This window comes from Mytilus trossulus, chromosome 1 (assembly GCF_036588685.1).
Source record: "Mytilus trossulus isolate FHL-02 chromosome 1, PNRI_Mtr1.1.1.hap1, whole genome shotgun sequence".
Lineage (NCBI taxonomy): Eukaryota > Metazoa > Mollusca > Bivalvia > Mytilida > Mytilidae > Mytilus > Mytilus trossulus.
The window spans coordinates 69,529,977-69,547,528 of NC_086373.1; the positions used below are offsets into that span (position 1 = coordinate 69,529,977).

Genomic DNA, 17,552 nt, shown 5'->3' on the forward strand with positions numbered 1-17,552 from the left:
GTCTCTTCGGCTAAATATCTGGGCATTACACTTCAAGCAAACCTAAAATGGTCTAAACATACAGACAACATCATAGCTAATGGCAACAAATCTCTGGGCTTCTTAAAAAGAAACTTAAAAACATCATGTCAGAACATCAAAACTCAGGCATATCTGGCACTAGTCCGTCCTAAACTGGAATATTCATGTTCAGTATGGGACCCTCACACAGTTGAACAAACCTCAAAAATCGAGATGGTCCAAAGGCGAGCTGCCAGATATGTCTGTAACAGATACCATAACATCAGTAGCCCGACAGATATGATAAACACCCTAAACTGGCCAACTCTACAGGAAAGAAGAACTCGCACAAGATTAATAATGTTCTATAAAATAGTACATCAAATCGTAGCTATACCATCGGCTATTCTCATACCATCAGACAGTAGAACACGCAAAAACCATAATTATACTTTTAGACACATTTCAACCAAAAAAGATACATATAAATACTCATTTTTTCCATATACCATAACTCAGTGGAACTTATTGCCAATGCAAACAGTCGCTGTCGCCACAGTCGACACTTTCAGAGAACAGCTCACACCAGCTGTTCTCCACAAATTCATCTAACTCATTATTAGCCTATGTACATAGTTTTAATCACAATTTTAATAAATTATGCACCTCAAATTTATTTCCAAATATTTTTGTTTTTGTTTTGGCCCTTTTGTTTTTGTAAATATATATATAGGCCACGCTGCGCGCGCAAACAGTAAATAATCTTCAGATCATTGAAGGACTACTGAAAACCTAAAGAAGAAGAAGGTCCGGTATACAGACTAATTAAAAAGTCCAGATGAGAAGTTTAACTTGCTTTTCTATTCCCGGCACTTTTAACGGTTTCTTGACGCATGCAAAAAAAAAAATGCAGTACCTGGTTACAGTTGCTCATTGACAAATTATCATCTTTCGATTATATGATCTTAAATCTATATGGTCTTAATTTTAAAAGTTATAAAATCTAAATTTGAAGTGATCTAAAATGTTCAATATTAATGAGTATTTTCGCTGTGAAATGAATCTAAGGTCGTCTAAAATTATATACATGTGTATTTAACCCGACTATTGACTACATATAGTAAACTATTCATTATGTACATATAAGGGGGGTCTGAGCGGGACTCGGGATTGTCGAGGCATATTTTTTGTAAATGTGACACGTGAAAGTCAAATTATGAGGGAGGGTAAGAGGAGTACTGATTCCGAAATCCAGAGCTTAAAAACACGAAATCCCAAAATCCCGGGCTTAAAAACACTAAATCCCGAAGTCCCGAAATTCGAAAAAAGAATTATCGGATCCCGAAAGGGTCAATCCCGAAATCAAGAGCTTAAAAACACCCGATCCCGGAGTCCCGATAAAGGTCCTATATCCTCCCTCAAATTATTGTGTCGTGAAAACGCGAAATGAAGTTAAGCGGGACGTCGACATGGGATATTACAAAAATATCAGAATTGTTCACTTACATAGTGTAAGCGTGATGGCATCATGCGGGAATCTAAAAAAATAAATAGTAACTAAGCGGGATCCGTGAACAGAACCCCCAATGAGACCCCCATTAGTTGTGGCTTATTTTGGTCTTTTAAGTTCGTTTCTTTCCCCTACATTACTTGACCGTTTTTTGTAAAACAACAGCACTCGAGGTCTGACAGTATTTTACCAAGAACATGAAGAAATGCACAAATTATTCAAAAAGGAAGGCCTAGAAAATTTAAATATTGGTATGCACACATACTCCCCTGTCAGCACAGACAATTATATTTTTGTAAACGCGCCTAACTCGTTTCTAATATTTATAATAGAACTGAAAAGAAAATTGAAATGGAAATGGGGAATGTATCAAAGAGATAACAACATGACCAAAGAGCAGATAACAGCCATAGGTCACCAATGGGTCTTTATTGCAACGAGAAAATCCCACAACCTGAGACTGGGTGGATCCTGAGTCATATAAAGGGGTTCCTAACCCAGGACAAATTTTTTTTTTTTTGGGGGGGGTGTCAAACTACATGTCCACATTCAAATGCATTGATCGTCCAGTAAAGAAAGGGGGGGTTCCAACATGTCCAACCCTCAGCCCCCCCGGGATCCGTGCCTGTGAGGCATGCTTTAGCTTGCCATTAAACAAAAATGTATACTAGTTGAGTGATAATGGACGTCATACTAAGGCAGCAACCATTTGATTTTCGGTGGGGGGGGGGGGGGGGATATGTTTTTTTTTGGAAAAAAAAGTTTGTTTCCAGGTTTTGGTGAAAAAAATAATTTGTTTTGGACCCTGAGAAAAAAAAATTGTTTGTTTCACCCTCAGCTGCCACTATATGCAATGATATGTAATGCTAAAATTGAAAGAAAAAAATTGTTTTCGGTTTGTCGGTAAAAAAATAGATAGTTCTTCGCCGAAGGCGAAATAAAAAGTTTGCACAGATAAAATAACCCATAGCCCCCCCCAGAAAATCAAATGGTTGCTGCCTAAACTCTTCAATACAAAAAATAGAAACTAAAATAAAAATCATACAAAGGTCACAAAGGCCATAACTTCTGGCTCCTGAATTAGAAATAGTGCAAAATGCAGTGGGGATAAAAGCCTTTACTGTAAATTCCTGAAATTACAATTATATAAATCATCTCGCATCTTTGTGCATTTCTTGAAATTGGTAATATTAATAAATGCATGCAATATTTTCAGAAAATTTCAATATATATGCTTTTAAAAGTCAATCTTGTGCATGATTATCAATGATTATACTCGTACATTTAACACATGTGTTCTCAAAATTCAAAGGTGTCTATGCTATTTATGACAACTTTTTATACCCCCGCTTTCAAAAAAGGGGCGTATACTGTTTTACCTCTTTCTGTCAGTCAGTCCGTCTCATGAATATTTTTCGTCGCATTTTTCTCAGGAACTACAATACAAGGATTTCTGAAATTTGGTTTCAGGGTTTATCTAAGTCATTTATACCATGTGATGCGTTTTCAGATTGATCACTTGACAACATCCTGTTTACCGAAACACTTTTATGATTTTACACATGATAGCCAAGTTGAAAATTTTCGTCACATTTTTCTCAGGAACTACAATACAAAGATTTCTGAAATTTGGTTTCAGGATTTATATAAGTCAGCTATACCGTGTGATGCGTTTTCAGATTCATCACTCGACAACTTCCTGTTTAGCAAACACTTGCATATTTTTACACTATTTATATTATCCACTTGCGGCGGGGGTATCATCAGTGAGCAGTAGCTCACAGTTTCACTTGTTAATCAAGTATAAATTTACAAAATATGTTTAGAACTATATGATTTTTAGGTTTTTAAGCATAGATATACATGTAGTAGGTCAGGATCTGCGAACTCTCATTGACTGACTGAGCACATGAATTCAACACCTAGTTTGTTGGTGATGTTGGTGTTGCTTAGTGTTTTGTTTTGTTATTCTTTTCTGCATCTTATGTTTTGCCTTGGCATTGTCAGTTTCTCTTTCATTGCCTTTGTTTTTTTGTTATGTTAAATAACAAATCACAAGAGAGAAAAGACAAAAAAAAATATGTGAAAAAATGGCTTAGTTCAGTATATATAAAGGACAGAGATAACAAATAGCTAAATAAGAAAAAAAAAAATTCCTTTTCTAAAGTCAATTGTCTGATAATCTAGAAGATAGCCTGATTTGGTCTAATTCTCCTGAATTCTAGCAGGTACTTTATTCCAACTTGTTTTATTCAAACAAACCATGTCTTAGATAGTCTTGGAATTAGAATACATTAATTATAAAATTTTCATAATACTTTGGTGAATTATCTATTGATATAATCATGTTAATTAGCTCCTTTTTAATTTTTAGGGATTTTAAATTTTTAATTAAAAGTTAGGGATTTTATTAATAAAAGGGGGGATTTTCCAGTACGTATACTATTAATAATGCTTTGAGCAATTTTCATGAAACTTGGTGAATTATTTTTATATAACATTAACATGATAATTTTCCTTTTAATTTAGAAAAAAATCTGATTTATGTCATTGTACTATCATGACTTGGGATTAGGATAGTTATTATAGATATTTTTATGAAACTTTGGTGCATTGTTTTTATATCTTGACATAAACACCCTTTTTATTATTATGACCCAAAGTGGAGGGGGCATAATGTTTAACACTTGATCGTTTGTCCGTCTGTCCCAAAGTTGTTTTTTGTTCTCTTACAGTACTTTAGTTTGCCTCAACCAAATTCAATTAAACTTTTACAAAAGCTTGTTATCGCAATACTCAGATCAAGTTTGAGTTTTGGTGATGTCAGTGTTACTGTACTAGAGTATCAGAGTTATGCCCCTTTAGAAATGGGGAAAATATGCTGAATTTTTGGTTTCCTGTTCTCTAAACTTTAGTTTGTCTCAACCAAATGTTATGAAATCAATACACAATGCTTATCACCACAAAATACAGATTAAGTTTGAATTTTGGTAGTGTCTCTTTTACTAAATTCTATAGTTATGTTCTTTAAAAATGGAAAAAATTGTTTCGGCCTTCTAACTTAAGTTTCCCTCAACCAAATTTTATTAAACTTTAAAACAATACTTTTTATCACAATTTTAATCAGATCAATTTCAAATTTTGGTAGTAAAACTTTTACCGTTCTTCAGTTAGGCCAGACTTTTTTTATTATCTGTTTAACGAGAAAATTTGTAAAAAAATAGGGTGGAGGGGACGAAATAAAAAAAAAAAAAAAAGTGCAAAATCGGTCCAGTCGACACTAAAAATAAAAATAAAACCAATCTAAGTGACCCTTTTTTTTTTCTTTTTTTTTTAAGAATTTATCAAAATACAAGAACAATGGAAGAAAACAGACCTCTAGATTTTGAGCTGGGCTACTAAAATTTGATAAAATTTAGTTCAAAATACAAACATCATTTAGGAATAATTTGGTCTGGGCTACCAGCTTGAGTTTTCTAAGTTTTATCCCTGTGTAGGGTGCGAAAGTGAAAGGGGGTGAACGTAAATAAAAAAAGTGGTTTTTCAAATGATTTGGTCCCATCCATACACAAAATTCAAAAAGCATTATTGATTTTAATTAATATCTTTGATTCTATTTTAATATGCATACTACGATACTACTTCAAAGGAAAAATATAAACCCAAACTCTTCCAAAACGTTGACCGGCATGGGTGGCATGTCAGGTTCAACATCTGCCTCGTTGGTTATAATGCGGCTGATGCCAACATCTTTCGGTAACTCATTGGACAACATGACCCCGATCGTCTCATCTCTATTACACTTAACAAATTTGAGTGAACACAAACTTCTCTCTAGTGATCGGACTTAATTAATTTAATGTAAAAAAAACCAGTCCCTTCCCAGAAGTCGCCGTTTTGTTTGACCATGCGACAAGAGATAAATTAATAATCGCAGACCCGAACTCGTACTTTTATTTTTTTTTGAGGATTTCGTAACAGTCGGCGGAAAAAGTAAAAATAAAAGTAGGAAGCACTACTTTTATTTTTATTCTGAAATCGGACAATGTGGAGTCGGCGGATCTCGTTAAACAGATAATAAAAAAAGTCTGGCCTTATGTTCCTTTAAAACTTTGAATAATATGCAAGCTGGAGTATCATTCCCTATTTATCATGTATATTATTTTTTTAAGATGCAGAGTTAAGGAACTTTAGTTGTTGCAAAGTTATTTAAAATTTGTCCATTTTCAAAAACTTTGAAAGGTTTTAAAAATGTATTTGACTATTTGTTAAAAAAATTGCTGCCGTAAACTTATAGTCACTTGAGATATCTATAAATTGAGCCAAATTATATACATGTTTTAAGTCAATGAATACCACTGTTTGTGCATGTTTTTTTTTTTGGAGGGTGGGGGTCTTATTTGCACAGTGCTTATAGTTTTTTAGTCGATCAAAAAAAATTCATTTAAAGCTTAAAGACCACCTATAAGGGCAAGAAGCTTATCAAGCACTCATGGTTTAGGTTTTTATTAAACACACATTAATATACATATAAATGTACATTAAACAGAAAAAAAATTTGATACAAGATGTCATTCAACTTTTACTCTTTTATGTATAGGACAAGAACTATAGAAGATACAGAGAAATAATATACAGCAGAAATGATAGGCAATGTAAAATTTGCAGAAGCCAACTAAACCTAAATGGTAAGGCACCTTTTAATTTTAAAAAGTAATTGAACTTGAAAGATGATTATTAGTATCATGATTACTATAAAAATTCAAAGATTTGGTATATTGAATATGAAAACTATGATGGCTTTGAGAAAGCAATTGTAGGCCTGTTACGTCCTTCAATAATGAGAAAATCCATACCCTATACTATAGTCAAAGTAGGCAGCTATAAAAGACCTAAAGATGAAACATTGAAACAATCAAACTGTAAAACTAATCATGCTAATTGCCTAGTTTATAACAAAATAAATTGCAAAAAATAAATATGACCGGTATGAAACAACAACAACAACCACTAAATTTTAGTGTCAGACTAAACTGACAAAAGCTACAGGCTCTGAACTTTGGTCAGGCACAATAGGAATATGGCAAGGTTATATAAAAATAAGATGTGGTATGATTGCCAACAAGACAACTCTCCACCAGACAACCAATGATGTAAATTTCCTGCAAACATGGACTTGACTTCTGTAAATCAACTAATTTTTTCGTGAATACTTTATTTGGCATTTTATACTTTCTATTCTACATCGCAGTTATTTATTTTTCTCGAGTTCAAGTTTACTTATTAAATGTATTTTAATAAGGAAAGATACACATGAAAAACATTTATTGCTGCTTCTCTCTCCATTTATCCATTTATAACATTTTATTTGTTTATTTTGTGTATTTATAGGTGATCAGACATCTTGGTTTTCATGATCAATAGGTCATTACTGAAGAGGAAACTTAAAGTTGAAATTTATTTACATAGTGCATAATTGGATTAATTTGAAATGGAACGTGTGCTTTCCTGCAAAAAAGAAATAGGAAATTTCAACATTATCACATGATAATCACCATATAAAACAGAATGGAGTTCTATCATAGATACACAAAAACACTATTGCATAAAAGCAACAACATATCTTAATCAAAAGAAAGGAGAATGCAGAACAAATACTATTTTGTTGTTGAAAAAAGGAACACCAGTTTTATCCACTCATTTACATCGCTCCCTCATATCAAATATACAGAAGAAGATCATTGAAGAACAATTTGCAAAAATGATTTCTCTTAGAATTGAAGGGAATTGTTTAGTGAATGGAATAATGTATTCACTGAATTCTTACGTAGTGGATTGAATAACTGTACACAAGCTGAAACAGAAGAAGTTCTAATTTAAGATAACAAGAAAAGTGTTTATTTTATTATTTAATCTGCAAATATATAAACAAATTCTTTAGAACACCACAAATGATATAATGACATTCAAATTGGTTGCTTATTAATGTTCCGCATTGAAACAATTACAAAGAAATCAGAAGCATTTGCTCCAAAAAAAATTATAAATCAAAGTTAAATTTATATAAAAAGTATAAACAATACCTAGATCTAAATAGTCAGACTGTATTATTTTCAATGTCATTAAAATGTTGAGTCAAACATTTATTAAAGTTTTAAATATTATTTGCATCAATTATACAGTCTTGTAATAATTATATGCATACTGTCTGTATACATGGTGTAGTGAAGAAATGTTTAACAAGTAAAAATAAGGGAAAACATTTCCTTAAGGGAAATTTGATGTTCAAAAATTTCCTTAGAGGAAATTTGAAGAACAATGATTTCCTTAGAGGAAATTTGTTGTCTTGAATTTTCCTCCAAGGAAAAGTGTTTGTCAAAAATTTCCTCACAGGAAAAAGTATTTCCTCCAAGGAAAATGTGAAACTACAAATTTCCTCACAGGAAAAAGTATTTCCTCAAAGGAAAATTTGAAGCTGCAAATTTCCTCGAAGGAAAATTTGAAGCTGCAAATTTCCTCAGAGGAAAAAGAATTTCCTCTAAGGAAAAATAATTTCCTTTAAGGAAATAGAATTTCCTCAAAGGAAATAATTATGCAGCAAATTCCCTAAGGGAAATCTTTTTCCCTTGAGGAAATAACAATTTCCCTTGAGGAAAAATCTTTTTCCTGCAGGGAAATTTGATTTCCCTTGAGGAAAAGTACTTTTCCTCTGAGGAAATTGTTGAAAAAAGGGGCATAACTTTTTCAACAGTGGTGCTAGAGCCAAAAATTTTTAGGACAAATATCAGGGAACCAATACCAACCAAGTTATAAACTTTGTTTTGACTTAACTCCAAAAATTAAGGTGACAACTTTTGCACTCAGCGGAATTGCAAACTTGTCCCGGAGACTGTTAAGACCTCCCTCCGGTCGGTCTTTCATTTGATCAATACTGAAACCCCTCGGTGTGTTCTGCGACAAGAAAAACCTTAAGATATGCATTATCTATAACAGAAACCACTGATCTCAATATAATCAGCTAAAATACGGCAAGCTTTTTAGAAAAGTTAATACTTGTATTGAATATAAACTAAGTTATCTAGTGTAGGCTTTCTGTACCAAAAAGTCGTACATTGTAAGATATGTTGAGTTGTTATCAATATGTATACGTTATACGATGCCCTTTACTTAATATCTGTTACCGGTTTACATGTAAGAAAACTGATTGCTGGTTAGATGGTTGCTTAACGTCCAACGGCAAATATAAAATGCATGTTCGGGATACGAAAGAAATAGATAAACATACTTTTTGGCTCTCAATAATGACGACTTCAGTATGTATATTAATGAAATTTATCCTGCTGAACTTACTTTAAATAAAGCTAATACTAATAATGACCACTGCCCTTTCCTCGATCTTGATATCTATATCACTAACGGAAAGCTGAATTCTAAAATTTATGATAAAAGGGATGATTTTTCATTTCCTATCGTTAATTATCCGTTTTTAGATGTGACGTTCCCTTGTCACCATCTTACGGTGTTTATATATCTCAACTTGTATGATTCGCTCGTGTTTGTAACAATGTTTTAGATTTTAACGAGAGAAATTTATGTATTACTGAAAAAGTATAACACCAGGGTTTTCGATATCACAAACTAGTCAAAACTTTTACTAAATTTTATCATCGGTATAAAGACATCATTCGTAAATATAGCTCAACATGCAGACTTTTGATACGTTCAGGTATTTCACATCCAATTTTTTATGGAAATATTCTTTATAAAGCACAGAGGTGTCAGTATTCACCTCAGAAACTTACAAAACCTTTAAATAGACTGATTAAGAAGGGATATAATTACGATACTGTTGTCAAGTCATTAAAGATTGCATATTTTGGCGTTAATATTGAGTCACTGATAAGGTCTTTGCGTCGGAACTAAAGACATTTATTCTAAAAACAGTTGTTGGCATGACACGGGTTATGTTCTTCTCATATATGTTATGATGGTATGATACTAAACCCCTAACGAGAAGGATTGTGCCTGATGTTCATATGATGAAATCATAATCTTTCAGTCAGTTTAATTGAAGTCTGGACCTGGCATGTCAGTTAACTGCTAGTAGTCTGTTGTTATTTATGTATTATTGTCATTTTGTTTATTTTCTTTGGTTACATCTCCTGACATCAGACTCGGACTTCTCTTGAACTGAATTTTAATGTGCGTATTGTTATGCGTTTATTTGTCTACATTGGTTAGAGGTATAGGGTGAGGGTTGAGATCTCACAAACATGTTTAACCCCGCCGCATTTTTGTGCCTGTCCCAAGTCAGGAGCCTCTGGCCTTTGTTAGTCTTGTATTATTTTTATATAAATTTCTTGTGTACAATTTGGAAATTAGTATGGCGTTCATTATCACTGAACTAGTATATATTTGTTTAGGGGCCAGCTGAAGGACGCCTCCGGGTGCGGGAATTTCTCGCTACATTGAAGACCTGTTGGTGACCTTCTGCTGTTGTTTTTTATTTGGTCGGGTTGTTGTCTCTTTGACACATTCCCCATTTTCATTCTCAATTTTATACTATAGGTATTTTCTAAAGTAGTGACGTCTGGGATAAAGGTAAAGGAATTTGAACGTGTACTGGCAAATTAAAGTAGATTTGAACGGGAAACACATTTAGACTTACAAAAGCTAAAACACGGACTCGTCATAGAAATTTTGCTCGTACATGTATCTTAGTATTCATGACCTATAACGCACGTGATATTTTCTTTACACTTTTCATCGTTTTTCATGTCTCCGTTCTAACAGGATATGGCTGCGAAAATGAAGATCCCGCACGGCGAACGGAATCTCAACTTATCCAAGGATATTTTCAGTTGTTATATCATTCACAAACATATTAATATACTTTCTGATTGAATTCAAATTTTCAAGTGGTTAAATTTTGTTTGACAAACAGATTTACAGCTCATGCAATAATTATGTAAAGAGATACGACAAAACTAGCATGGTACCCACAGCACATACTTATATGGCTAATTAGGAGATTGTTGTTGAGCGAAAAATAAAATGAAAATCGTGTATAAATTATTAATTAACGACTCTATGATATGAAACATACAGATCATACCTTGGAAGCAGTACGTGAACAAAAGAAAATATTTATGAATATGATATATCTCCCCAAAAGAGGCGTGGTTTGTCAAACATCTGTATTTACAGGTGCAATCTTTACATAGAAGATACAATATCGATACAGTGTAGATGTCTACGGACTGGTTTTTTTTTATTGGTATGTCTTATTTGTATATCTGTATTTACAGGTGCAATCTTTAGATAGAAGATAAAATATCGGTACATTTAGTCTTGCAAAAGGTCAAATACGGACCCGTCAAAGAAATTTTGCATGTATATAAGTATTTATGAAGTACTAGGAACGTGATATTCTCTATAAACTTTTCATCGGTTGTCATGTCTCCATTCTGAAAGGACTTGGCTGCGAAAATGAAGATCCCGGACGCCAAACGAATCCTCAACTTAAAGGATTTTACTGCAGGTCAAGCGAAAAGCAACGATACTTTATTTTCATCACCATTTCATCATAGGAGATATGAAAAACTTAGTATCACTACGTTACAGCTGAATTTTTATAATATTGCTAATGTCTTGAGACATGGCAAAATGAGTTGAGACATATTAAATGTCTTGAGACATGAACAATGTCTTGAGACATAATAAATGTGTTGAGACATAAAAAATGTGTTTAGACATAAAAAATGTTTTGAGACATAAAAAATGTCTTCAGATAAGGAAAAATATCTTCAGACATAAAAACATGTCTTGAAATATGGAAAATGTCTTGAAACGGTATGCTTGTAGTTCATTATATAGATGTCTACGGACTGTTTTTTTTTATGGTATATCTTTTTTGTATTTTGAAGAAAACTAAGTCTTACAAACATGAGACAGAAAAAAAATATCTTGATACTTTGTTGATGTTTACGAGTTTAGCTGTATCTGTATTTATTTGTATGTTGAAATAATATATATTGTATAAATAAAACACTACAGGAAATTATCATTAGTGTTCTCTTTATAATGGTTAAAAATTGTCTCGTATATTTATATTCATATGTTTTCGTTTATTTTCTCACTCACAGTCCAAGAACTGTATTTCCTGAGAAATGTAGTTGTACGGTGAATCAGATCTTAAAAATGAAGTATATCTTAACATATAAATGCATGTTTTGAACGTTTATTTTCGTGCATGATGCAATTTAGGCGACAAAAAGGCATATTCATAATATTGAATATAAACTCAGTTATATATTTTATTTATTCTGTACATAAAGGCGTACATTGTTAGAGATGTTGAGTTGTTATGTCATATCTTGAGACATATTGTCAATATACTAAGATATCAAATTAAACTGTAAATGTATTATAGAAGTACCTCACTTAATTTGTTACTGTTTCTTAACTGTTGTCATTATATTTAAAGAAAGAAATAACTCATTTTAAAAAAATCGGATATTTAAAGCTCCGAACATTTCTAGCATTTTAAGACATATCTTTGCATTGCAAATAGCTATAAAAGCTGTGTCTTGATTATATATTTTAGAATTGTACTAGCCCAGACAACATGAGTATGTTGGCCCAACATTGGCACAACGTATATCATTGCATTGACCCATTGTTGTATTTTAACGTTGGCCCAACGTATAATTGCAAAGTGGGCCTACGTTGGCCCAACATGATGGCTTCATGTTGGCCAAACGTTGTACGGTGATATGCAATACATAGAGCCAAAGTTGGCCCATTGTATGATAAACGAAATCCATGTTGGCACAACGTTGGACCAAAGTAGAAATATCTTTTCTTATGTTGGCACTATGTTGGTCCAAGGAAGGTATTTCTCATTTTTATGTTAGCAATACGTTGGTCTATTGTTTCAACCAAATTACAATGGATGCTGCGTGAGGAGCTGTATATGATAAATACTCTGGAGCGCATTTGATCTTTTTTTGTATTCCAAACTGCCAAAGTTTAAGGTAGCAATTCTGTATTTTTGTAATTTACCCATTGTTGTTACTGTCCTTGTTTTTTTCATGAACTTTGCCTCTTTAATTTTATTTATTGTGTGATGCTAAGATATTTCTTTGACAATGTTTGAAGGATCGACCAGAAAAACTCTGTGTCATTTGGTGTCTTGTAAAGAGTTGTCTCATTAGCAATCATACCAGATCTTCTTTTTTCATATCAATTTCATTTATTTCTTTAACAGAACAAATGACGTATGGCTTATGGTTAGGCGATCATACAAATAGTTTTTTTCGGAAATGTAATTTTAGTTGTATTGGTTCCAGATCCAGAATGAAAATTAAATAATTCAGAAGATGAAACTTTATTTATTTTAAATTTGATATCATTGGTCGTCACCACGAGTAGTGTCCTCCTCAATTTGACCTTCAACAGTGTCATTATTATTTATATATTTTATTATTTTTTTCCCTTCTCTGTTTCTTGCCACCTTCTCTGTCAAGGCCTCAGCGCCGCCAATCTTTAGCTGCATCAGCTATCTCCTTATCCGAAGACTCTTTACAGCTATGTTTTTTTTCTAACCGACTCTGTAATAAAGTTATAAGTAAACTTGAATTGCGTATTAGTCTAATGCATGCGTGCGTAATCTCCCGTCTAGATATGTAATATAAATTAATGTATATATATTCTGAATAGTTTAAACACTATTTAATACAAAATAAAATCTTTAATAACCATTTTTTTATATTGGTTATTTGTCTAATGGTCAGAAATTCAATAGTATTAGAAGGATTTGTGGGTCTAACAAACCCTTATTACTATTATTTCAGAATTCGGTATCATACTTTATATATTCGTAATATACATGATATATAAAGAATAATTTAGATGTGTATTAATGAACAGTTATATATTTGATATATAAAAACACTGTTAAACATTCAAGTGTGTATATGATCAGGTTTCACAAATATTTCGTTTCTGTTTGCATGCGATTTAGAAATACAATAAAACTAACAAATTCATTTATATTTTAATGAAGTAGAAATCATTATACCACATTTTTTGAAAAAAATACAGAATAAGGTACATCTAAAGACAATTGTATTCAATTAACTTCAGTAATGATCATACATGTTGTGGTTTAATATAGATTTATATAATTTACCATTTGTTTGAAGATACTAATGTTCAGTGGCAAATATTTCATGATAATTAATAGGATTGAAATGATTTAAAATCTAGAAAATATTTCGCCCGAAACGTATAAACTTCAAGATCAGCATTATAAAATGATAGAAATTAGTATATGTTTCGATTTTTAACAACATCCCTCAGTTTAAAAAATCATACTGTATTTGTCATTCTGAATCGTATATATATACCAGATTTTTTTAAAGTTACAACTTACATGTTACTATCTTTTTCTTTGAATCTCAGATGACATGATTTTCTCTTTTTGTTTTCTTCGTATCACTGCTTTCTTACAACTACACAACAGGAAATAATCACAAAAGTGACCATCCCATTACATTCAGATTTCCTATAAACTTAATTACCATAGCAACTATCTTTGAAATCTGTCGAACATATGGTCAACCTTATCAGAATGGGCTTGATTAACAGACTGGCTGTATCAAATATCACTCTGCATATAATTGCTATTATTATGTTTCACAAAGTTTAATGAATAAAGTTATTAAAAATAATGATTGCAATAAATTTTAATTTTTAACCAGGCAATCTATGTTCACGATATACATCAAGTTTTTGTTATTACAGTAATGATATATTCCAGTATAAATTTTACCTGACTTATATATAGAGTATAATATATGATCAACGTTGGACCAGCATTGGCAAAACATAGAGTTGTAAATGTAATTTCAGTTGTTAAACACTTTCGGTATAAAATTAACTTTTCATAAAGCCTGCTGCAATCGAAATTATCCGCCTCCCAAGAGAAATAAAGCGTAATATATTATATAATCAATTCTATTAACAAAATTTCATATCGGCCCTATGTTGCTACTAACATAATGCCAACATTTGCCCGATTATCTATAACCAACATGAGATAATAATATGAATTTACAACAACAGACCAACGTTGGGCCAATGTTGTGCAGCCGACACCAACGTGTGACCAATCTGAATGTACCGACAATTTGCCAACGTTGGGCCAATGTTGTGCAGCCAACATAAACTTGCGACCAACGTACCGACAATTTGCCAACGTTGGGCCAATGTTGTGAAGCCAACACCAACGGTCGACCAACGGGCCGACCATTTGCCAACGTTGGCCCACTGTTAGTCTGCTGACTGGGAGCGTCTCTTTGGTGTGTTTGGGTAAAACTGTTTTATTGCATAGATGTCAAGATTGTTATAATTTTATAATAAGAACAGATTGATATGATTCATTCTACATCATGATCATACTGGTGAAGGATATATGTTATCTGAAATATTTTATAGTGTTCATTTTATTATTTCTTTTGTGATGGTATATCCTTTTATCAGTCAGGGGCGTTACTTAAACAAGTTATTTTTTTAAATTACTTGTATAAGTAATTTTTGTTTTTGAAAATAATAAGATTACTTCATAGAGTTATTTTAATTTGCAATGGAAACATATACTTAATGTAGCTTTCCTGATTTTCAACAACATTTTATATCATAAAATAAATATTTTATCAGATTTGAGAGGAGTATAGAGATAAAGGGTTACTTTAAAAAGTTTTTTTTATACATTTTTGAAAAAAAATTTAGCAATTTCACTTATCTAAGTCACATATGTAATTGATTTGGGTTACAACTTATAAATAACTTCAGGTCCTAATTAATTCACAAGTATCTATCTATTTATATCAGTCTACCTTCAAGATTTTAGAGGAAAATTATAATTTGATAGTCCCAAGAGACCTATCGTTGACCCAGAAGCGTCGGTTTGAAAAATAAGTGCGTCAGAAAGTTAATTAGTGTTTCAGAAGAATTAGTTTTTATATATCAAGGGGAAAATAACCAGATGACTGTGATTATTTAAAGCAAGTAAAATGTGTATTATTGAACACCTATAAAAATAATATTCAGAAAAATAACTTATATAGGTTATATTTAAATTAGCCTCGTTTTCAACATTACTTGTAAAGGTAATTTTAATTGTTACTTGTTTAAGTAATGCCCAAGATATAAAATACCCCAAATCAATTTAAATTTATGAAAGAACAATGCATATAGAATTTCATTAAATCTTTTGCAAAATTCATTGATAAAATAAAAAAAAAAGAAGATGTGGTATGATTGCCATGTTGAGACAACTCTCCACAAGAGACCAATATGACACATATATTAACAACTGTAGGTTACCGTACGACCTACAATAACGAGCAAAGCCCATACCGCATACTCAGCTTTAAAAGGCCCCGTATGACAATGTAAAACAGTTCAAACCAGAAAACTAGCGGCCTTATTTATGTACCAAAAAATTAACGCAAAACAAATATGTAACACATAAATAAACAACAACCACTGAATTACAGGCTCTTTACTTGAATGTTCATAACATACTTAATAAACAGCAACCTCTGAAGTACAGGCTCCTTACTTGAATGTTCATAACATACTTAATAAACAACAACCACTGAAGTACAGGCTCCTTACTTAAATGTTCATAACATACTTAATAAACAACAACCACTGAAGTACAGGCTCCTTACTTGAATGTTCATAACATACGTAATAAACAACAACCACTGAAGTATAGGCTCCTTACTTGAATGTTCATAACATACTTAATAAACAACAACCACTGAAGTACAGACTCCTTACTTGAATGTTCATAACATACTTAATAAACAACAACCACTGAAGTACAGGCTCCTTACTTGAATGTTCAAATGTTCATAACATACTTAATAAACAACAACCACTGAAGTACAGGCTCCTTACTTGAATGTTCATAACATACTTAATAAACAACAACCACTGAAGTACAGGCTCCTTACTTGAATGTTCATAACATACTTAATAAACAACAACCACTGAAGTACAGGCTCCTTACTTGAATGTTCATAACATACTTACATGTAATGTATGTTCATATTGAAATTGATAGAAATCCAAAAAAATGGGAATATTGGAAATAAAGGAGGAGGGATTAAAAAAAAGCATTTTACTGTCCTCAATAACCTATGACTATCATACTTTTGCTAAAATTCTCCAGTTATTCAATATTTTACAAAATTCTTCCAACAATACTTTACATACTTTAAACTACGCTCTGAATGCTCGCGGGTATGTTCTTGTATATATAAAGAGAGACTGCTTTGTGTGAAGCGTTTCTCTCAGTTTTGGTTTCTGGGCGGCATTTGTCTCAGATTTATCGATTTATGACTATTGAACAGGGAAAAAACTACTTTTGCCTTCATTTTGATGTTATGTTTTATGTTGTTTTATTGATGTATATACAAAGACTGCTGTGTGCGTAGTGTTTCCCTCATTTTTGGGTGGTAACCTGGATTTGTTTCAGTTAAATCAATAAATGATCATTGCAAAGCGGTATGCTACTACTGTCTTTCTTTTAATGATCTAAAAAATTGTATTTTATTTGTATCTTTAATCATTTTGATTCGAGCGTCACTGCTAAGTCTTGACACATAAACTATATATTTACACACTTGGTACCTTTGTTAAGTATTTGTCTGTTTATGTTCCATTTTTTAGTTTATTTGACTCTTTGGTATGACCCCAAATAAAATACAACATCAACGGCAATGGACAACAGCCTCGGTTGTTTACATCTATTATTGACTGACCAATGCCTATGTTTACTGATAAGGTCAAAACAGGAACCAGTTATGTCATGTATAGTCAGGAATAACTCAGTTGTCTTTATGCACACTGGTGTGTTCGTTAAGTTACACATGTGACATGTTAAAGAGATTAACACTTCTACAAGGTTAACTCATTAAAGTGTTTATTAAGTGTTTCCAGGAAAATATTTGTGTAATGTGTTAAT

At 32.1% G+C, this 17,552-nt stretch overlaps 1 long non-coding RNA gene across 2 annotated transcripts; it reads left to right on the top strand.

Moving 5' to 3' along the window:
- The first annotated feature begins 1,659 nt into the window (after positions 1-1,659).
- LOC134709826 (uncharacterized) lies at positions 1,660-7,007 on the top strand. 2 transcript variants are annotated; one of them, XR_010106059.1, is made up of 3 exons: positions 1,660-1,683; positions 6,111-6,198; positions 6,902-7,007. It is a non-coding gene; the product is annotated as an uncharacterized LOC134709826 (long non-coding RNA). The 2 variants fall into 2 exon arrangements; XR_010106058.1 differs by having other exon boundaries at positions 1,664-1,761.
- The last annotated feature ends 10,545 nt before the right edge of the window (positions 7,008-17,552 follow it).